Raw genomic sequence first — 23,633 nt, forward strand, 5'->3', positions numbered from 1 at the left:
TACTTGACCGAGGTGCATGACACCTCTCCAGCTCCAGGGCCTCCTGCTCATATTGACTAAGGATTAGGAAGTGTGGGGGTCCCCCGTCGGTCTGTGACCTCTCAGCATTGTTATGGGTTGTTTTCTCCTGAAAGAATAGTGGAGCATTGATTAGTCCACTCTCTACCTGCAGCGCCATTGCAGCCTGGCCAATCCCACCTGAGGCTTAATGTCCACCGGGTCCAATGGTGACCCGGCGGCCGATTCAAATGTGGCCTCGGCAGCCCCTGAAAGCCTGCCACCGAAGGACGTGGAAGTGTTGCGAATGGAGACTGTAACGGGTGGACATAGCAGGCGGGAGGGCAGGTCAGCGGGACAGTCAGCCTTGACCTGCAGGGCTCAGCTGATTCGTGACCCTGGAGCAGCAAGGCACTCAGTCCAAGCAGCCAGGGCTCATTCCCTTGGCCAAATCCTGCCTCACTGACATTTACCACTCACATTCACACCTCTGAAGTCCATGGAGGGCAGGGGGGATGGGCAGCTCTTCTGTTCTGCAAAGTGACCAGTAAAATCGTGGTGTGCTGCTGAGCGTGGGCAGCGGTGTGCCGCCGATTGCGGGCAGATGTCGGTTTCCCGACAGCCTCCACCTACCCCCACCAAGGATAAAATTCTGCCCCACAATAATCTGTTTTGCTCCAATGATAAATTATATTTCAACTCTTCTTATTTCCTCATAACAGACAGCGACCTTGTGAATCTGGGTTGTACCCCTTCTAAAGCCTCAATATTTTTCATATGGTGTGGAGCTCAATACTGTACATATACTCTAACTGCAGTCTTAAGGGTTTATATAAACTCATCAATATGACGACTTTTATATGCTATACAGCCTTGTCAACTTGAGGTTCTGCATTTAATGTTCTGTGAACCCCTACTCCCAAATATCTCTGCTCTTCCACAGCACGTAGCCTACTTCCATATTCGTGGCAGAGAGCTGAAGGTTGCTCTAATTACTTATAATGGCTACTTATAATTATTACTTCCATTTGATCAAAACATATCACCTCACACTTGCATTGAATTCCATTTGACATTTTTGAGCCCATTCTCCTTCCTTATCAATATATTTATGCAATTTCCCTTGGCCTTGTAAAGAATTAACTGTACCTCCTATTTTGGTATCGACTTCAAATATCAACATTATTCCCTGAAGAGCTATAACCAAATCATTGGTATACACATCCTCAAAGAGTTCTATGAAGTTTGTCAGGCACAAAATCTCTGCTGTATACTTTTGTCTCTTTATTTAATATGCGATAATTTCCTCCAAAATTTGCCATAATGCAGATGTTAAGCTAACAGGGTTGTAATTTTTGGGATTAGTTCTGTCCCCCTTTTAAAAAATAGTTACAACATTAATGGCTGTTGAATCCTTTAGCGCAAATAACACTCAATAAAGCCAGAAAACACAATTTCTACAACATCCTTCAACTCCTACAGGATCCTATAGGATGTATCCTGCCAGGTCTGCTGTTTAGTCTTTCCAAACTAACTTATCTAAAACTTTCTTTTTTTGCATCACACATCTGACTCTCAACCATTTCATGACTCACTCCCTCTCCAAAATGCTTCTCTTTAGCAAAGAGTGAATAGCAACCTTTGATTACCATTTATACATGGATATTTCTTGAGGGAGGAATGTGGGAAAATGGTACAAACGAGCCCTGTGATTCCTGGCCAATATTGTACAAAGTTATCATTATATGAGGCAGGAGCCAGTTATGCTGCATCTTCAACCTTTTTGTATGCATTCTTCCAGAAACAGGGGCACTTGCATCCTGCATCCCCTCCATGCAGACCTTCCACAGTATGCAAATATCCTTTTTTAAATCAGTTCATGGGATGTGGATGTTGCTGGCTAGGCCAGCATTTATTGCCCATCCCTAATTGACCTTGAAAAGGTGGTGGTGAGTTGCCTTCTTGAACCCACTGTGCCGTTAGGGAAGGAGTTAAAGAATTTTGACCCAACCACAGTGAAGGAACGGCGTTTTATTTCCACGTCAGGATGATGAGTGTTTTGGAGGGGAACTTGCAGGTGGTGATGTTCCCATATGTCTGCTGCCCTTGTCCTTCTAGATGGTAGCAGTTGTGGGTTTGGAAGGTGCTGTTGAAGGAACCTTGGCGAGTTCCTGCAGTGCATCTTGTAGAAGGTACACACTGCTGCTCCTGTGTACTGGTGATGGAGGGAGTGAATATTTGTGGATGGAGTGCCAATCAAGTGGTCTTCTTTGTCCTGGATGGTGTTGAGTTTCTTGAGTGCTGTTGGAGCTGCATTCATCCAGGCAAGTGGAGAGTATTCTATCACACTCCTGACTTGTGTCTTGTAGATGGTGGACAGCTTTGGGGAGCCAGGAGGTGAGTTACTCACCATGGGATTCCTAGCCTTTCATCTGCTTTTGTAGCTACAGGATCTTGGGATTTCAGATGGGGCTAAAGATGTATCCATGGGACAGGCAGAAGGATCATTCTGCCTCTTAGGTGCCCCAGGACTCTGTGATGCTTTAAGAAATACCAGGAGAAATAGGTGATAACGATGTTAGGAAATTTGTCTTAGACTGCAAGTACATGCCTAAAAGCCAAAGGTTCAAAATGAACAAGCATGAACTAAAGCCAGAGATTTTTGTTTTAATGAAAAATGAAACCCAGTTAGAGTAGAAAAGGCGACAAAGGCCAAATGTTTCATTGTGAGCAACTGGGATTCATCTATACTTTTGTTTTAGTAGTGCTGTAATGGTTTATAACATTTGCTTTTCATTATTTTCTGTGGCTTTATTTGTCTTTTTTATGTTTTTAATTTATGCTCTCTCTTAAAATGGTGGAAATGCACAACATCTGAAAAGAAAAGTTTGAAGTTTTGTATGTAAGTTACTTGTTAGAAATGATCAGTTTTAACTTACTTCTTCTTTTACCTTTCTCCTGTTCTATCAGATCAAGGCAACATTATTGACTCAATGGGTGGAATTTTCCCACCCTGCCCGTGGTGGGCAGGAGTGGAGATTCCAGCAGCAGGCAAAAAGTCGGAAACCTGCCAGCGTAAAAGCGGTTTGCAATTCTCCCACCGTTGGTTAATGACAGGTTGGTTATCCCGCCGACTAGTGGCGTGAATGCCATTTGCATTCATTAACATATCATAAATGCTCATTAAAACAGCTGCTCACCAGAATCTTATCATGCCTTCCAATCTTTCATCACGCCAGCAAGAAATTATGTCAGCCTCAAACCCATTTCTAAAGGGATGGCTTGCACAAGTCGGACCTCAGTTCGCTGGTAACTTCGGGGTGAGTGGAACACACATAACCTACCTGCCATAGTGCTGCGCTGGTCTTGTTGTGATGAACGTCACACTGCTGGGGGCTGTAGGGTTGGTCTACTCCTGCTCTTTGCCTACTTTGTCCCAAGCTATGTTGTGCTGTGGTCTCCATTTTCAGACAGTGACCAGTGCTGTGGCCGAGGTTGGGGAGTGCAGGGGGTCTTCTACTCCCGGTGGCTGAAACAGTTGTCCACAAGGACACCCCTGTGCAGTGGTACTCAGGCAGAACTCCACTTTCAGAAACTAGCATTTCGACCAGGGGTGGGCTGTGAGGCGAGGGTGGCGATGACAAACACAAGGTAGGTAATGGGGAGGGAAGGCTGTAGAATAGCAGTGAGGGCGAAGGGCGGAAATGAGTGGGCCTTTCTGGGGTCACCCTCTAACTTGTTGTTGCTGCAACAGAGTAAACAGGAGTCTGTTTAGAAAAAAAGGAGGAAGACTTTTTTTTTGCAAAAATATACTTAATTCATAAAATATCTTCAACCACATTCCAAACCATTTCAAAATCACCATCACAAAGGTACAATCAGGTTCAACTTTTACAACATGTATCACCAGGTGCATCAGTACAAACAATATTACAATCATTTGCAGACAATCCTTTTGAGCTGTACAGCCTGAGGGGATTTAAACAGTTCCCAGTCCCTCGGTGCACTGTGGCAGAAAGGTCTTAGACAGCGACCCTTCCCCATTGCGCCTTTGCGGCAGCTGCCTCAAGCTTTAGTGCGTCCCTCAGCACGTAGTCCTGGACTTTGGAATGTGCCAGTCTGCAACACTCGGTCGGGGACAACTCTTTGCGCTGGAAGACCAACAAATTTCGGGCAGACCAAAGAGCGTCTTTCACCAAGTTTATGATCCTCCAGCTGCAGTTGATGTTTGTCTCAGTGTGTGTCCCTGGGAACAGCCCGTAGAGCACAGAGTCCTATGTCACAGAACTGCTCGGGATGAACCTCGACAGCAACCACTGCATCTCTCTCCAGACCATCTTTGCAAAGGCACAATCTACAAGGAGGTGAACAACGGTCTCTTCCCCACCACAGCCACCTCGAGGGCAACGTGCCGAGGGGGTGAGACTCCTGGTGTGTAGGAAGGATCTGACGGGGAGGGCCTTTCTCACCACCAGCCAAGCTACATCTTGGTGCTTGTTTGAAAGTTCTGGTGATGAGGCATTCTGCCAAATGACTTTGACAGTCTGCTCGGGGTACCATCCCACAGGATCCACCCTCTCCTTTTCCCTCAGGGCCTCTAAGATGTTACTGCGTCCACTGCCTGATGGACTTGTGGTCAAAGGTTTGTTTCTCTGCATAAATTTTTCCATGAGGGACAGGTGGGTACGGCACGGTCCAACTACTTGGAGCGTTCCGCGGCAGCGTGGCCAGACCCATCCTTCGCAACACTGGGGACAGGTAGAACCTCAGCACGTAGTGACACTTGGTGTTTGCGTACTGAGGGTCTACGCACCGCTTGATGCAGCCACACACAAAGGTGGCCATCAGTATGAGGGGGCGATGTTGGGCACGTTTTTTCCCCCTTTAGAGGTTTGTACATCACGTCCCTGCGGACACGATCCATTTTTGACCTCCAGATAAGGAAGATGGCTCGAGTGATTGCCACCACGCAGGAGCGTGGCATGGGCTAGACCTGCGCCACGTACAGCAACAGTGAGAGTGCCTCACACCTGATGACCAGGTTCTTACCTGCAATGGAGAGGGAGCGTCGCTCCCACATGCCCAGTTTCCTTTTCACCATAGACACTCGCTCCTTCCAGTTTCTAACGCATGCCCTGGTCCCTCCGAACCATATCCCCAGCACCTTCAGGGCGTCAGCCCTGACAGTGAAGGGGACAAAGGATCGGTCAGCCCAGCTCCCAAAGAACATGGCCTCGCTCTTCCCACGATTTACCTTGGCTCCCGAGGCCAGTTTGAACTGGTCGCAGATGTGGATCAGTCTGCGCACCGACAGCGGATCTGAGCAGAAGACGGCGACATCATCCACGTACAGGGAGTCTTTGACCTGAGTGCCTCCACTGCCTGGGATCGTCACTCCTCTTATGCCCGGATCCTTCCTGATGTAGGAAGACCTCCTTGCGATGAAAGCCACTGAAAGCCAATGGCATCATTAGCATGGGTAAAGGGCTACTCAGACCTCAGTGGCTTCACATCACAGTCGCTGCATCTCGAGAATAACACACAGGAATGTAGAATTTGGGAATGCAGGCAAGAGTGAAGGAGGCACAGCTGCATCACATATGGCATTCCATCAAAGAAGGCCTGTCACATGTTCACCAGAGTTGACATTCATAACAGACCAAAGGGCATCCACTCATTGACCATGAGCAACTGATTGGTCATTAATGTGCCACATCAGAGATTGGAGCATAGAGCTAGGTTCGGTCACTCATCTCAATTAAACCTCAGCACCAACGCAGGCTCAAGATGTTACATATCTGCAATGCCATCTTGGTCACCTCGATGTGTGCGCTAGTGTCTCAGGGACAAGGCGGCATCAGCCACCATGCAAGTAGGGCATTAAAAAAACTATGGACCCTTACAGTTTCCATATGGTTCACCTTCTGAGCTTCATTTTCTTGCCCCTTGAATCATTAATGTCTTCAATGTTTCCTTTCAGAGAGAAGGCAAAGCAGATGTGGATCCAGGGCTCAATGCTGCCTTTGTCAGGGTCTTAATGTAATGGAGGAGGCGAAGGAGAGAGAGAGACAATGCCTTGCGAAGCTCCAGCAGGAGGTTATGTCTGAGGGATATGGTCAAGCGGAGCCACAGCATGAACAGGAGGGTCAGGAGGAGAGACCCAGACAATGGAGGTGAATCGCCAGACCTAGAGCTTATCATAAAAGAGCCTCTTATTTACAAATGAGTGAGAAGCAATTCTGTGCACATCTGTGCTTGTCCTGAGCTCTGGTACATCACATATGCCACATTCTTCTTGAAGACCTGACGCCACGTGGAGTTGGAGGGTATCCCTTGCCAGTGGTTTTGAAGGTGACCGCAGCACTCATTGCCCCTGGGTCATTCCAAGGATCAACAGGGAACCTCTCAATCCGCAACACATCGATGCCTAAAGAGGGTCACAGACGACCTTTGCAGGAAGGCCCATCATGATGTCAGGTTTGCACAGGATGAAGATAACCAGGCTGTGAGTTTCACAGACTTTGCCATCATCTCAGGCTTCCCAAGAGTGCAGGGTGTAATAGACTGCATCCATATGGCTATACGGGCTCCATGGCAGCAGGCCCTAATGTTTATAAACCACAAGGGCTATCATTCCATCAATGTACAACTGGTCTGTGATCACCAGAAATACATACTGCACATTTGTGCATGGTACACTGGGAGCTTCCATGACCCCAACATCCAGAGTCACTCCCAGGTGCCTGAGATTTTCGAGGGGCCATTACGTCTGCAGGGAAGGCTGCTTGGGGATAAGGGGTATCTACTGAAATGCTGGTTGAGTCATTCCGAGAAGAGGTAAAATGCTGCTCACAGCTCCACATGCTCCCTTGGAGAGCAGACCATAGGATTTCTGAAGATGTGTTTCAGATGCTTGGACCGCTAAGGTGGCTCACTCCGATACACTCCCAACAGTTTCCCACATCATCACAGTGAATGTGCCCTTCACAATCTGGCAATGCAAAGAGGTGAACCCCTGCCAGAGGATGAATTGGAGCAGGATGAGACCTCATTGGAGGATGAAGGTCTGAAGGTCCAAGAACCTCAGGAGGATGCTGAGGGTCAGTATGAGCGCGACCATGCCATGGAGGAAGGAAGACGTGGGAGACATACCCGTGATACTTTAATTGCTGACAGGTTCCAGGAAGAGTAAAGTTAAGTGAGGGCCTATGGCTACATCTCTCCTAGGCTTCAATTCCATTCCCTTTCAACTCAGGGGATGTCCACCCATTTGTGGTGAGAACGAGTCCTGCATTCACATTTACACATTCTGACCTCATGAATCGTCAGGACATGATCTTCGCTTTGGTCCGTGGGGCCTTGTGAGTGAGCTCATTCTGTAAATTGAGAGTCTGCTGAAGAACAAGAGCGATGAGAGAGAAGACTTGAAGCCTTCGCCGCCATCTAATGATGCAAACACTGCTGCGACTAAGATGTGGACATGCCCAGGGATCTCCTCCTCCCGTGCATGTCTTGTCTTTTGCCACCGCCACTGAGGAGACACAAATGCTGCTTGAGGAAGAAGGGTTAGAAACACTCACATCACACACTTCAAATAAAGATTTAGACATCTCCCTGACATCACACAAGGGTGTGGAGACTAGTTCAACTGAGGTTGACATCACAGGAACCTGAACCTCACAGTGGGATACTAGCACTGAGTGGGAGGAAGGCTAAACCTCAAAATAAGAGGATTCCAAAGAACTAAATCACAATGCCTTCTGTTGCCCAAAACATTCACACAACCATCATATGTATTCACAACAGTGCAATTTCTTTACACGTATAGTGACATGAATTTTCCTTAACTTTCCAAACTCTAGTGCTGCACCTGGGTGCAGACCCGACATCTGCAACTGAGGTGAAGGCAGCCTGCTGAATGCTACGTCCTGAAGTCTGTGATGACCTTGGTGGATGTCCTCTGATGACCGAGGCCTGGAGGGCCCCGGCCTGATAAGGGTCACCTGCTCAGGAGCAGAAGTGCCCTCGGCGGCCTGAGCAGCTGGAGTGGATGGGGCCACAGGCAGAGGGGGCTGCGAGCGGCTGCACACTCCTGGAGTGTCCTGAGAGGAGGCCCCCGGGGTGTCCGGCTCACGCTCATCCTCCCTGTGGGAGCCCGAGGGCCCTGCCCTGACTCCTGCAGGAGATGGAGGAGGGTCAAGGTGCCTTTTCCCCATGTTGACTACATCCTGCATCCTGATGGTGCCCACCAAGGTGTGTGGCCATGGAGTGCAGGGCCAAGTGCAAAATCTGGCAAGCTGGACCACGGGTGATTCTGGAGGGAGAAGTGTGTGTGTGGCAGGGCCTTTCAGAGCCTCATGCAAGCACTCTCCCATGCACATGGATCTTTCCTGCATCACACTGATCTCAATGTCCTGAGCATTTTTAATGCTGCTTGCTGGGGTTCGCTTTCAGTTGTCCATCTGAATTGAACTGCATCTTTGCCCACTCACTGATCACACTCCCATGCAGCACCTGTTCTCGCCCACCACAACTCTCATTTCACTTTTGATTTAGCAAGCGTGGCGCATCTAACATTTTTCTTCAGGTCCCCCATCCTTTTCCCTTCCCCAGACACCCATTTTCTTTCCTTCCGTTACTGTCGACCCCCCTGGCATCACCTTCCACCTCCCCACTGTAACCTACCAGCCACAACCCTTTTCTTTTGGGAATGTCCAGGTGAATGTGCATGTTCCCTGTCATGAAACTAACATTTTTTCATTATATTATTGTGGTTTATTGTGAAGCAGGTTTATGGGGGTAAATATAGTTGGGTCTGTGTGTGATTTAATTACATTTGGAATCAAGTAGACTGCAAGTTTTAAATCATCAAAAGAAGCTGGGTACTTGACATACTAATGAGTAAACATGGATGCTGGCTTAGTATGTAAGGTGTGAGGGGAAATTGCATTTTTAGAAAACTGAAGGGATATTTGGATTTCAAAGGGATCTTAGTCTGTTTACAACTAGCCTGATAAGCAAGGTCAAGGAATGTGTTTATTTTTCCCAAAGGTTATTGGCAGTATTTGCCACATGAAAGTTTTTATCTTATGAGGAAGATACAGTTTCAAAGACATATGGAACAATAGCATTTACATATTAAAAGAAATAAACATATATAAAGGAGAATGAAAGGTTATGTGAAAAGGGTAGGCCATGTAAGATCTAACAGGAGTGTTTGAAATGGCCCAATGAAGTCTCCAGCATTTGTGCATAAGTCTGCTGTATAACGAAACTGAAGTTGGGGAAATTTTGGAATTCCACTGTCAAGTGGGTATTGTGTTAATTTGCTGGTTCTGTTTTAAATCTAAAATCTATTTTGGACTATTGTCTTAAAGGGGATGTAATTGGGGGTCAGGTTAATTAGAAATTTTAGGGCCAGAGATTTTCGTCCTGCGGTTGGGAATGCGCCCGACTCGAACGGGAGAAAAATAGTGCGCGATGACGTCGGGTGAGTGCGGGTGTCGGAGCGCCGCCTGCCATTAATTAACAGGCCACTTAAGGCCCTTAACAGTCCAATTGACTATGATTTTACCTTGCCCATGCGATTTTTTACTCATTGTATGGGCAAAACAGGTAGGCAGCCAGCCGACATTTGCACAAACCTCATCCAAGGGCGGGATAATAAGGGTCAGCAGCATTGCCAGTGTGAGTAGTGAGCAGTTTTAGAAATAGTTTGCAGCTGGTTGCTTATTGGTACTTGGCAGCTTCGTCTATGCTTGGGGCTTCATTCTTCGCATTTCTAGGCCTCATTCAGGACTCATTGGTGTCTCCAAGGGCCCCTGAGGATTCAGACCATGTGAATCCTTCCAGGTATCAGACAGCATTCTCTAACCGTGGTAATGGGGATTGTGCTCTCCGCTGGTGGCACCTCCTCTGAGGAGGAAGAGAGAGGCAGAAGTGAGAGGAGGCCACATGTCCCAATGCAGCTTCCAGGGGAGAGACCCGTGGGAAGAGAGGCGCAGGCACAAGGGGTGCAAGGCCAGCAGGAAATTCAAGGCGGAAGGGGCCACAGAAGACACCACTATGCTGCTGCAAAGGTTTTAGGCGATGATGCAGCTACCTCAATATGTCTGAGGTGCAATGCCGAAGGAGGCTCCGCCTTTCAAGGGAGACCGTGACTCCATTTGCCAGATGATTGGGCCTGAGATTAGCTCCGACTGTATGGGTGGACACCCCATGCCAGTGGCCCTGAATGTCACAGCGGCCCTCAACTTCTATGCCTCAGGCTCTTTCCAGGACTCAGTAGGTGATCTGTGTGAAGTCTCCCAATCAGCTGTCCACAGTTACGTCAGGCTGGTGACAGAAGCTCTGTTCGGGTGGGTACTGACCTTTATTCTTTATTGTACAGACGAGGCCAGCCAGGCTGAGCGAGCCAGAGACTTTGCAGTAATTTCTGGGTTCCCCCACTTCCAGGGTGCCATCGGCTGCACCCATGTAGCCATCAAGGCAACAGCGGATCAGCTGGGTGCCTTCGTCAACAGGAAGGGATTCCACTCCATGAACATGCAGACCACAGGATGCAGATTCTGCAAGTCTGTGCAAGGTACCCTGGCAGCTCCCATGACGTGTACATCCTGAGACATTCCCAGGAGTCGAGGCTCCTCAGTGCTCCAGCCCGACTGGATGGATGGCTGCTGGGTGACAAGGGCTATCAGTTGAAGAGGTGACTCATGACACCTCTCCACCACCCAAGAACAAAGGCAGAGAAATGTTACAATATAAGTCATGCCTCCACAAGGACGGTGGTAGAGAGGACCATAGGTCTTCTCAAGATGCAGTTCCAATGCCTGGACTGTTCAGGGGAAGCACTACGATACCCCCAGAGTGGGTGTCACTGATTGTGGTTGCATGCTGTGCTCACCAGAATCTGGAACTGGCAAGGGGCACCCACTGGAGGAAGGGGATCTTGACGCAGCTGCACAGGCCACAGATAGTGAGTCTGAAGATGAGCACGATGAGGAGAATGCTGAGGGCATGGAGCCAGACATCAGTAACCTCCAGGATAGCAGGGACACCAGGACACCTTGAACCAACACTTCTCCAGCCAGGCTACCAAAGATCAGCTTCAAAAGCATGCCAGGGCTGCCTCCTCCATCCATGATATCTAAAAGGACCCTTTCATTTGAACTCAAAGAACACTCTGTGCCTATGCAATAAAGTTCAGAGCCACTTACGTCCAGCATTACATATTGGCATACCCTACACCAATTAAAAAAAAGGTGAAGCATACTCAGGCCATGATGACAAAAACAAAATTTATCTCATTTGGACAATTCCAAACTATTTACATAAACTTCTCTGGTCTTCATTTCCAGACCAGTATAGATAAAGTAAACATAAATGAAAATAAAGTCACTCATAACCTATCCCTCTAATGCCCATGGTGCCTTTAACTTACGTTTGCAAGTGCTACATCTTGGTGCATCCCCTCGCTGGCACCGGCATTAGAGTCAGCCTGCTGACTCTGCTGTCTTGTTGGCCTTGATGACCTTGGCGGTCATTCTCTGGCCAGTGGACCCTGTGCTGGCCCCACCTGGGAGTGAGTGGCCAGTGCCATGCCTGGCATCTCCCCAGTCATCGCAGGCTCATCAGATGTGACGGTCACTGGAGGAGGGGCGGAGAAGCTGTTGCCTTCATCTGGAGTGCCTTGAGAGGAGCACGCAGAGATGACAGGCAGCTCGTGTGCCAATGTGAGGCCACTCTGGACCTCCCTGCACACCATTGATGGACGGGCACCTAGCTGGGATACTGGGTGTCTCATTCATCTCCCACACTGACACTAACCACCTGAGGTCAGTGCCTGTGTGAGGGCTTGCAGGTCCGAGCGCAACTCCAGGAACCCCTCCTGCTGTACATGCCCTCTCTGATTGGTTATGGCTTGTCTTCTCCTGAAAGGACAGAGGAGCATTGATTAGTCCACTCTCTACGTGCAGCACCATTGCAGCCTGGCCACCGCCAGCGGAGGACCACCTCGCAGGGCACATCCGAGTCATGGCTCTCGAGCCTCAAGGTATCAGCCCAAGCAGCCTGGGCTCACCCCCTTGGCCAGCTCAGTTGTGATTGACAGTTGGGACTCAGATCCAGCACCCCTGAGGTCCATGGGGGGACATTTACACTTCTGCACACTGATCCATGCCAACACAGTACTCACCCTTCCTGAGTGCAGCAGGTCATTGAAGCGCACTCATGTGCGCCGCTCCACGTGTTGGCTGCTCACCAGTACTGCCACCTCCTCCATGCCTTCTTTCGCCTTCTCCTCCCATCTCTGGAGACAAGGGTGTCCTTCCTGGCAGCCACCTCCTCCAGGAGGACAGCAAGCCACTCATCAGAAAAGCCAGGTGGGGGGGGCCCGAGTATCCACCCGACCTGCCCCCCCTCCTGGCGTTTGCAGCCGCACTCGACTCCATCATTACAACAGACAGATGTCCTTCCCTGGCAGCCTTTCTTGGGCTGCCTGGGCTGTTTTTAAACCGGCCGCCGGGTCGCCATTGGTCGTGACAGCTGACAGGCCCTTGTCCCTGCTTGGCATTTCCCGGCCAGGAGCCATGTTTCACGCTGCGTGGGCATTAATTGTCCCGCCAGCGCCAGCGTGAAACCACGGTCGGGGCCCAATCAGTTTCTCGGCCACTCTCGGGCCCGCCTGCCGCACCCACCCGACGAGAGAAAAATTATGCCCTAGGAGTTATTATTGTTGTAAGTAATTGTACTCTTATGTATATGCTTGAAATCTTATATATTTTGTCAATAAATATTTTACTTTAATTTTAAAATCTCTAAAGGTCTTTGTGGACTTATTACTTCTAAATTCAGTGCACACATCTCGTAATAAGTACAAATTGTAAACCCAGTTTCTCTTGTGGATTTGGTCCACCTGGCACATGTCATCAGCCACATCATAACACCCGTTCCTTCCTAAAAATCCCACCCCCATCCACATTAACCTCCTCGACCTACTCCTTCCCACCCCCAGGGTCTGTGTCTGTCTCCGAGTCCCCACCAACCACCCTAGCTGTCCCTTCTACCGATACCATTGCACCCTCACCCTCCCACCCTACTGACTCACTCTGCTCTCGGTCATTCTCAGCATTCCCTCCTGCCATGCCCAGCCTCAGTTCGCTCCCCAGGAGGCAACCATGGAGTCAACAGAGCCCATCCCTTGCACGTTCATCTGGACATCCCCCACTCCGGACACCTTACCCTCTTAGAGCTCCTTCCCCTCTTGGAACTCCTTCTCCCCCACTGGACTCTCCCTCCCCCCACCTCCTCAGAACTCCTTCCCCACCCCCACCCCTCGAGCCCCCGACTTTACCCTCCACCTTGGAACTCATTCCCCACTCTCCCTGTTAGTCCTTCCCTCTTCCTGTCTCCTTCTTCCACCCTTACTTCTTCGCCACCCTTACTCCTTCCCCTCTCCGGACTCCTTCCTCTCCCTGGACTCTTTCCACTCTCTGGACTCCTTCCCCCCCCTCTGAACTCCTTCCCTTGCACCTTCCTCCCACAAAACCTACCTCCTCATTTGCCATCTTCTCCCCATTACCTCCTCCTTCCCCGTACCCCCTCCCAATCTCAATCTCACCCCCTCAACATCTTCATTCCCCCCTCCCAACTTCACCCTCCCGACACCTTTGTTTCCCCCCCACCAACCTCACACCCCTCTGATACCTTCGTTCCCCCCTCCCCTTGACACACATTCCTTTCCCGGTTGGACATAGACCTTCCTCTCCCACCCCCACCCCAGTACATCTTCCTCTCCCAAACACAGCTGGACCTTTCTCTCCACCCCTTTGATGATCACCTCAATGGTGACGTTCCAGCTTCTGTCAACTGCTTCGCAGCAGAGCCATGCCCATGAGAATCCACCCAGCATGCCATGGACGTTCCTCCAGCCCATTGCTGTCGGGCTCCAGCATCTTCTGCTCCTCCGATGCCCGTGATGTGAACAGGGACCTGACGGTAAATCTTGACTTCTGCACGTTACACTTGTCAAGATGTGTTCTGCACAGGCGCGTTTTCCCACCGACATGGGTGGATGATCCAGCGTTGGGGGATGATTCTGGCGGGATGGGCTTATAATGATATGCAGATTTATTACAATGAGGTTCCCGACGTCCAACGGCAGGAAACGCAGCCCGCCATTGATGGGCAGAGCGGACGATGGCAAACTGGTCTCATGACCTCATGAAACCGATTTTTGGCCTTCTCGCCATATTGTCTGCTCACACCACCAAACATTCCCGACACCAATGGGCATGGAAAATTCCACCCTGTGTGTTGGATTTAAATGTGGTATCTGGACCTTCGATTCTACCAGCTGGCGGCGAGTGGATGAATCGGCTCCCCACCCGCCAGCTGATTCAGCCCAATACTTGCATGTGCACAACTCATGAGCTTCCAAGCGTGGAATTGGGCGCAAATTCCCGCCAATCCGGCCAGCGGGGTGGGCGCCGCCAAAACCACCACCGCACTTAGTCTGGTTAATGGAAAATTCTGCCCAATATTTTCAATGGTAATATGCACAGATGGAAAATTCTTACACTTTATATGCCCTTAACTAATCTAATCAATATGTAACCTGATATTTTATTTGATATAGATCCAGCTAATTGTGCATATAAAAGCATATATGGTTGTACCTACATTAAGGAACATTTGTCAGAATATTCACAAGCTTGGAGTAGGGGAGACCCAATATTTTCTTGTTGGACCAAGAGGAGCCCACTTGTTCCTCCCGTGCCACAGGGTATCTTTAAAAACAAAGGTCCTGCTTATCTGGGCTCTTCTGACCCAATGCTGTTTGCATCTATCTCACAGTTAAAATTTATTTTGGGCCTGACTTGTGTCATCAGACCCCAACCTTCTAATATTTTTGCTCCTGAAGTGAAATAGCTGGAGGTCTGTGGCAGGCAGCATTAAATTCAGGACCCTAGACTTTATTAAAGTTAAAGTTAAGTAATTCATATATAATGCTACAGAGTGTCGCATCCTATCCTTTAGAACTGCCTCAAAGGTCTGGTTTAACCAAAGGTATCACACAGAATTGGCCAGGATACAGAAGTTCAGCCATTGCCAGCTTTTCCCCCTCTGCCAATCAATATGATAAGATCACACTATTGACCTAGATATTGGACCACTCCTGCATCTAGTCAAACAACATAGTTTTCAGACAAACTACAAGGACGAGTGAAACTCTGTCCCTTCTCACTATCCTCTCAAGGAATACAATCAGTTGTCCCTCAATACAGATGAGGGAGTTATTGAGTCTATTGTTTGACTATAATATATTTGAAATCACAAGACTAGATTTCAAGCTTTTAACAAATTGCAGCAACAAATTCACCAAAAATTAAAATCAGTTACAAAATAGGTTATGTAGCATTTTCAAGAAGGCGTCTAAGTCAGTTTAGAACAAGTCCCCTGTCCCTGCCACTGCCCTCCCCCTTTCCCTACCAATAATATCAAAGCTCATAGGGTGAGTATAATGAATAAGCAAGGCAACAGCAGGCACTCAGGCCTCATTGAGAATCTCTCTTATAAAGCTCATCTAATCGATTAGGGAATTGTAACTTTGACTTCTTTGAAGGTTAAAAACTTGGCTTCATCAGCGAAGCATGCATGACCTCAATCTTCAAAAATGTCCTGTCCTCCTTGTCAGTTGGCTGTATCTGTGTTCAGGGTCTTTAATCTGCCTTTGATGGAAGGTACATCAGTTACCTGACAATTGAACGTCCATACAGCAGCCTAGCTGATATAGAGATCCCCACATATACCTAACATGAGCCCGTGCCATAAAAATTGAGTGGAACTATGACCTTCATAGCCAAAATCACAGCTTTACCAGCAGATTAACTTGGCTGCAAATCCTCCTTTGGTAGTTTTCGTGTGTACTGTTCTCTTATTTTCACCTTGGTGTACTGTCCTTCTTGAATTCACATTATCCCAAAGACCTGTGTTGCTCATATATGCTTTGGAGACTTAATATTTTTTGGGTTTCTTCCTTTTAAATGTTGCCTTACCCTCGTTTCAGCTATTCTCTTCTGATAATTCTCTTCAAGTATTCCTGCATTTGATGGGCATACCTGCAACTGAAAGTCCCTCCCTGTTTGTGGGTGAGTTGGGGGACAAAATCTCCCAATAATCTCACAATCTCACAGGCAGTCAGAAGAAAATCCAAGGCTCTATGCTCTAGAATGCCCTCACTAATCTTCTCTATTTCCAAAAGATATATTTGCTCTAGAGAGAACGCAACAAAGGTTCACTAGACTGATTCCTGGGATGTGCAGAAATTGAGTGAACAAGCCCTATATTTCCTGGAGTTTAGAAGAATGACAGGTGATCTAATTGAAACATATAAAATTCTTAAGGAGCTTGACAGGGTAGATGCTAAGAAAATGTTTCCCCTGGCTGAGAAGTCGAAAACGTGGGGTTATAGTCTCAGAATGAAGGGTTGTCCATTTGGAAATGAGATAAAGAGAAACTTCTTCACTCAAAAGGTTATGAACCTTTGTAATCGTCTTCCTCAGGGAGCTGTAGGTACTCAGTCGTTGAGCATATTCAAGACAGAGATTATTAGATTTTTGGATACTAAGGTGGCTAAAGGATATAGGGATAATGCAGGAAGGTGGAGTTGAGGTAGACGGTTTACCATGATCTTGTTGAATGGTGGTGCAGGCTTGAAGGACAAATGGTCAACTCCAGCTCCTAATTCTTATGTCCTTATGTCTCTCTATCTGGCTGTCCTCCTTGAAAATCTTCCTTAAAAACCACCACTTTCAGCAAAGCTTTTAAGCCCTCCTCCTAATATCCTCTTTCTTCATTTTTTGATTGCACCCTTAGAAAGTGTCTTAGGATATAATTCTATTTTAATGTTGATGCATAAATGCAAGTTTCTATTATGGCAGTAGTGATGTTGGTTATGTTGATGGTGGCAGTGATAGCAGTACAGGTACAGTACCTCAAATCCGGCAGCCTCAGGACCTGGCTGGGCTAGATTTCGGATATTGCTGGATTTCGGGTCAGGCAGTTCAGGCCATGAGCAGTTCGGGTCATGCTGGGTTGAGTGGGGTCAAGGATCACTTGGAGCACGGGATAGAGTGGTACATAAAGCGGGTATCTAGTCTGGAGCCACACTGCACCAATGCAGCACCTAGCCGAATTGTCCAGGTAAGTTATTTTCAATTTTGCTCAGTTAAAATTAATGCATGGAGCATTATACAAATGTTCAATTTTCGGACACTGTCAGTTTTTGAGTAGCTGGATTTGAGATACTCTACCTGTAATGGTGATGGTTGTAGTGGTGATGATGGTCACGGCAACAGTGGTGATAGCGTCAATGGTGTTGACACTGGCAGAGCTGAGACCCAATGCTCCTTTTAAAATTTAGATGTTGTGTGTGGCCCATTTTTTTCAGTGTGCAGTCATTTCAAATGTTTTTGTGTATCTACGTACCTGCAGTATATCACGTAGAATAAGGCATGGGCAGTTGTGGTGGTAGTGGTGATCATGGTGACATTTGTGTGGTGGCGATGGTAGAGACAGTCATGGTGGTGTAAGTGGTGGGGATAGTGACAGTTGTGATGGTGATGGCAGTGACAATGGTGGTGGCGATTGCGGTGACCATCATGGTGGTGACGGTTGCGGTGCTGGTGATGGCGGCAGTCATGCTAGTGGTGGTGTAGATGATGGGTGGTGGTACATATTTTAATTAGGAGCACAGGGACCATCTGCCCCAATCTGATGGCCAGGGAAAGTTCTTGCCTCAATATAAAAACAGCAAGGAAATCTGGGCCATACTTTATTACCTCCAAATTTTTTCCCCCTTCACTTGGCCCTCACTCTTACCAAGGGTGCAGTTACATGAATGGCATCAACCACCAGTATGCCTAAATGGCAATCATGCATGGAGGAACATATAGCATGCCTATTGCTTAGTTATTTGTTTACGGAGGACATTATAGCCAAAATCAGTTCTGTTCTAATCGGGTGTGGTCAAGAGTCACTTGGAGCGCAGGATAAAGCAGTACACAAAGCAGTGTTAGAAACTAGATATAGTTTAAGTAAGTTGTACTTGTATTTGTAGGTGTTAGGAATAAGCTATAGCTTTAAGTTTAAGTTTTAGCTTTAAGCTTAAATTTAATCTATATTTCTGTATTTGTGTGTTAAGGGAACCTGAGTTTTAGTTTCACTTTAAACTGATGCCTGCAATTTTGCAGGGATTTGTTTGTATACCTGCATTCTAATGAGCTTTTATGATTCTTGAGGTTAAAAAAAACTATGGGGCTGAATTTTTCCATCGGTGAGTTAGGGGCGGGGCCTGCTGGGCAACATGAAAATGACGTGGGATGACGTTGGGCGGAACCCCCAATGTCACCCCGCCCCATTTAAATATTCAGGAAGGCGGGGGGACAGTGCGATCAGCTGTCCACTCGCCGACCTGTCAATGGCCAATTGAGGCCATTGACAGGGTAGTTACAACAATTAAAGGCCCTGCCCGTCCAACCTTAAGGCTGGCGGTCAGGCCAAGAGCCCCAGTGGGCTTCTGAAAAAACATGAAATCTCATCCACTGGCGGGATGAGGTTTCATGTCGGTTTTAAAAAAGTTTACTAAAGTTTTTGTGCACTTTATTAACATGTCCCATCTCGTGTGACATTGTCACATGAGGGGGACACGTTAATGACTTTTTTATTTTTCTATTTTTAAATGTTGACAGCCTTTCAGCAATCTCCCTGAGGCACCACTTAGCCTCAGGGAGATGTGCGCGCTTGCGTGCACATGCACGAAAGAGCGCACTCTCACTTTTGGGGAATACCCCCCCGCCCGCACAGGAAGTGCATAGTGTGACGCTGGGCGGGCCTTAATTGGCCCACCCACTTAAAATGGCGGCAGGGCCCGTTTCAGCGGCGGCAATTGACTGCCCGCCCGCCGCAGTGTTGGTTGGGCCCACCCGGCCGTCAATGGCAAAATTGAGCCCATGCTGTTGCCTAGCAATGGAGTGTTTAATAGGTGGATATCCATTTACAGAATCAGACAACAGAAGGCATTCTGTGAATCACAACTGTTTTATTGTTAAACTGTGGCTCAGGACAAATACCAGTTTCTACTTTTACCTTATAGATTTTCTCCTTGTCCAGAAGCAAAACCCACCTCCTGGGGAAAAACCCTGCTCTTAAGTATAGGCTTCAATGAGCATCACCTGCTCTCAATTCACTCTGAAGCTTGTCCTGGTTTACTCTTGAAGTGACCTGCATTGTCACAGGGAGCCCACAGATACAGAGAAACAGAAAGCAGTTTGAGTTCAGTTGGCGATTATGCTCTAAGGTGAAGGGAGCAGTTTAAGTGATGGTAATGCTTTGACGTTCAATGGCATCACCATCATTGAATAACCCACTATCAACATCCTGAGGGTTACCATTGACCAGAAACTGAACTGGACTAGCCATATAAATACTGTGACTACAAGAGCAGGTCAGAGGCTAGTAACCCTGCAACAAGTAACTCACCTCCTGACTCCCCAAAGACTGCCCACCATCTACAAGACACGAGTCAGGAGTGTGATGGAATACTCTCCACTTGCCTGGATGAGTGCAGTTCCCCCAACACTCAAGAAGCTTGACAACATCCAGAACAAAGCAGCCTGCTTGATTGACACCACATCCACAAACATTGCAGGAGAGTGTGAGGAGGACCCTAGGACAGGCAGTCAGCAGCACCTAGAGGATCTAGTATCTAGTCTATACTCAAGTAGGAGTAAGGATAAAATAAAAGCAAGTGTTCATATCCTACTTAGTTAAGATATGTCTTGAGAGCTCAATCCCAGGATTTGCACATGTGGGAAATCCTAGACGCTCCTAGTGGTATAGATGACCATGTATACAGGAGGTGCCTCAATTGGGGCAACTCAAGCTCCGGGTTTTGGAGCTTGAGCGGCAGCTGGGGGCACTACAGTGCATTCACGAGGCTTAGAGGTTCATGGATAGCACGTTTCAGGATGTGGTCACCTCGCAGCTTAAGGAAGTGCAAGCAGAGAGAGAATGGGTGATAGCCACACAGAAGAAGGTGATCAGGCAGGTAGCGAGGGAATCCCCCAATTGTATCTCTCTCGCAATTCGTTTTTCAGCTTTGGAAAACAGTGAGAGGGACGATTCCTCTGTGGGGGTCAACCAGAGTCAATGCCATGGCACTGTGGGTGGTCCAGCTGCTCGGGGGGGGGCAGGGGGGAGGAAGAAGTGTGAAAGGGCAACAGTGGGATGGGATTCATTAGTGAGGGGAGTAGACAGGTGCTTCTGTGGCCGTAGATGTAACTCCAGGATGATATGTTGCCTACCAGGGCCAGGGTCAAGGATGTCACGGAACGGCTGCAAGACATTCTAAAGGGGGAGGGTGAACAGCTAGAGGTCCTGGTCCATGTTGGGAGCAATGACATTGGAAGAAAGAGAAATGAGGTTCTGCAAGTAGACCTTAGGGAGTTAGCAAGGAAATTGAAAAGCAGTACTTCAAAGGTGGTAATCTCCAGATTACTCCCAGTGCCAGCAATAGTGAGTATAGGAACAGAAGGAGAGAGCAGATGAATGTGTGGCTGGAGAGATGGTGCAGGAAGGAGAGCTTTAAATTCCTGGGGCATTGGGACCATTTCTGGGGGAGGTGGGACCTGTACAAGTTGGATGGATTACATCTGAACAGGAACGGGACCAACATCTTCGCGGGGAGGTTTGCTAATGCTGTTGGGGCGGATTTAAACTAAATTGGCAGGGGGATGGGATCCTGAAAAGTAGTTCAGAGGGGAGAGAAGCTGAGATGGAATTAGAAGTTAAAACACTAGTAAGTAAGTATGGAAGGCAGAAGAAACATAGGCTAGATTGGAAGGAGTGAGTTTAGCAAGGCTAAATGGAAAATATTTTAACACAAGGTGACTGAGGAATAAGACAGATGAGCTGAGGGCACAGATAGGCATGTGGGAGTATGATATCATAGCTATGACGGAGACTTGGCTAAAAGAAGGGCAGGATTGGCATCTCAACGTTCCTGGTTATAGGGTATTTAGACAAGATAGTGGGGGGATAGAAGAGGAGGGGGGGTCACAATATTGATTAAGGAATCAATTATAGCAGTGAGGAGGGTCGATATCTTGGAAGGATCTTCAAATGAGGTCATATGGGTAGAAGTAAAAAACACAAAAGGGGAAAACACACTGTTGGGTGTGTATTATAGGCCCCCAAACAGTCAAGGAGAGATAGAGGATCAAATATGTAATCAAATTTTAGAGAAGTGTAAGAATAATAAGGCAGTAATAATAGGGGATTTTAGCTACACAAATATTAACTGGGATAGTTTTAGTTGCAAGATAGGGAGGGAGCAAAATTCTTGAGTTGCATCCAGGAGAATCTTTGCAGCCAGTACGTGGAAAACCCAGCAGGGGAGGCGCAGTTCTGGGCCTAATGTTCGGAAATGATCCCAGGCAGGTGGAAGGCATATCAGTAAGGGAGCATTTTGGAAATCGTGACAATAGCTCAGTTAGATTTAGGATAGTTATGGAAAAGGATAAGGTTGGGCCTGGAATAAAAGTTCTAAACTGGGGAAAGGCTAATTTTACTAAGATGAGATATGATTTGGCCCAAGTAGACTGGGACCAGCCACTTGCAGATAAAACTGTGTCTGAGCAGTGGGAGGTATTCAAGGAGGAAATAGCGAGAGTACAGGCAAATATGTTCCCGTAAAGACAAAGCAGGCGACCAAGCCTGTAGGGACACAAAGGTTAGGATTAAGAAAAAAAGAGAAGCCTATGTCAGATACCGAGGGCTCAGTATGGCAGAGTCCCTAGAGGCGTATAAAAAGTGCAGGGGGGAACTTATAAAGAAAATTAGGAAAGCTGAGAGAGTGCATGAGAAAGCATTGGTGGGTAGAATAAAGGAAAACCCAAAGGGGTTTTTTAAATATATAAAGAGCAAAAGAATATCTAGGGAAAGAGTAGAGCCAATTAGGGACCATAGCGGTAATCTTTGCGTGGATGAGGAAGACGTGGGTACAGTCCTCAATGAATACTTTGCATCGGTCTTCACAGTGGAAAAGGACGACGCAGGTATAGACATCAGGGTGAAGGACTGTGAAGTATTAGAGGAAATTAACGTAGAGAGAGGAGGTACTAGTGGGTTTAGCAGCCTTAAAAGCAGATAAATCTGCTGGCCCGGATGAGATGTATCCCAGGCTGTTGAGGGAGGCAAGGGAAGTGATGTCAGGGGCCCTGGCAGTAATTTTCAAATCCTCTCTGGCCACAGATGAGGCGCCAGAGGACTGGAGGATTACTAATGTTGTCCCGTTATTAAAAAAGGGAGGAAGGGATAGACCAGGAAATTATAGGCCAGTCAGTCTAACCTCAGTGTTGGGGAAGTTACTAGAAAGAATTCTGAGGGATAAAATACACCTGCACTTGGAGAGACATGGATTAATCAGGGATAGTCAGCATGGATTTGTTAAGGGAAGGTTGTTTGACAAATCTGATCAAATTTTTTGAGGAGGTAACTAGGGTTGTTGATGAGGGTAATGCATTTGATATGGTCTACATGGACTTCAGCAAGGCTTTTAATAAGGTCCCTCATGGCAGACTGGTCAAGAAAGTAAGAGTTCATGGGATCCAAGGCAAAGTGGCACCTTGGATCCAGAATTGGCTGAGAGACAGGAAGCAGAGGATGATGGTAGAGGGGTGTTTCTGTGACTGGAAGTCTGTTCCAGTGGGGTTCCGCAGGGCTCAGTGCTGGGGCCCTTGCTGTTTGTGGTGTACATAAATGATTTAGACTTAAATGTAGAGGGTATGATCAAGAAGTTTGTGGATGGCATGAAAATTTGTAGAGTGGTAAATAGTGAAGAGGATAGTCATAAACTGCAGGATATCAATGGACTGGTCAGGTGGGCAGAGCAGTGGCAAATGGAATTCAACCAGGAAAAGGGTGAGGTAATGCACTTGGGGAGGGCTAACAAGGCAAGGGATTACACTATGAATGGTAGGATCCTGGAAAGTACTGAAGATCAGAAGGACCTTGGTGTGCATATCCACAGTTCCCCAAAGGTAGCAGGGCAGGTAGATAAGGTGATTAAGAAGGCATATGGGACATTTACCTTTACTAGCCGAGGCATAAAATACAAGAGCAGGGAGATTATGCTGGAACTGTATAAAATGCTGGTTAGGCAACAACTGGAGTACTGCGTGCAGTTCTGGTCACCACATTATGGGACGAATGTGATTGCACTGGAGAGGGTGCAGAGGAGATTTACCAAAATGCTGCCTGGGCTGGAGGGCCTGAGCTATGAGGAAAGATTGGATAGGCTGGGGTTGTTTTTCTTGGAGCAGAAGTGGATAAAATTATGAAGGGAATAGATGGGGTGGATAGAAAGGCACTTTTCCCATTAGTAGAGGGGTCAATAACCAGGGGGCATATATTTAAGGTAAGAGGTAGAAGGCTAAAGAGGGGAGTTGAGGAGAAATGTTTTCACCCAGAGGATGGTGGAAGTCTGGAATTCACTGCCTGAAAGGGTAGTTGAGTCAGGAACCCTCGTAACATTTAAGAAGTATTTAGATATTTACTTGCATTGCCATAGCCTCCAG

This window comes from Cetorhinus maximus, chromosome 16 (genome assembly GCF_964194155.1).
Source record: "Cetorhinus maximus chromosome 16, sCetMax3.hap1.1, whole genome shotgun sequence".
Lineage (NCBI taxonomy): Eukaryota > Metazoa > Chordata > Chondrichthyes > Lamniformes > Cetorhinidae > Cetorhinus > Cetorhinus maximus.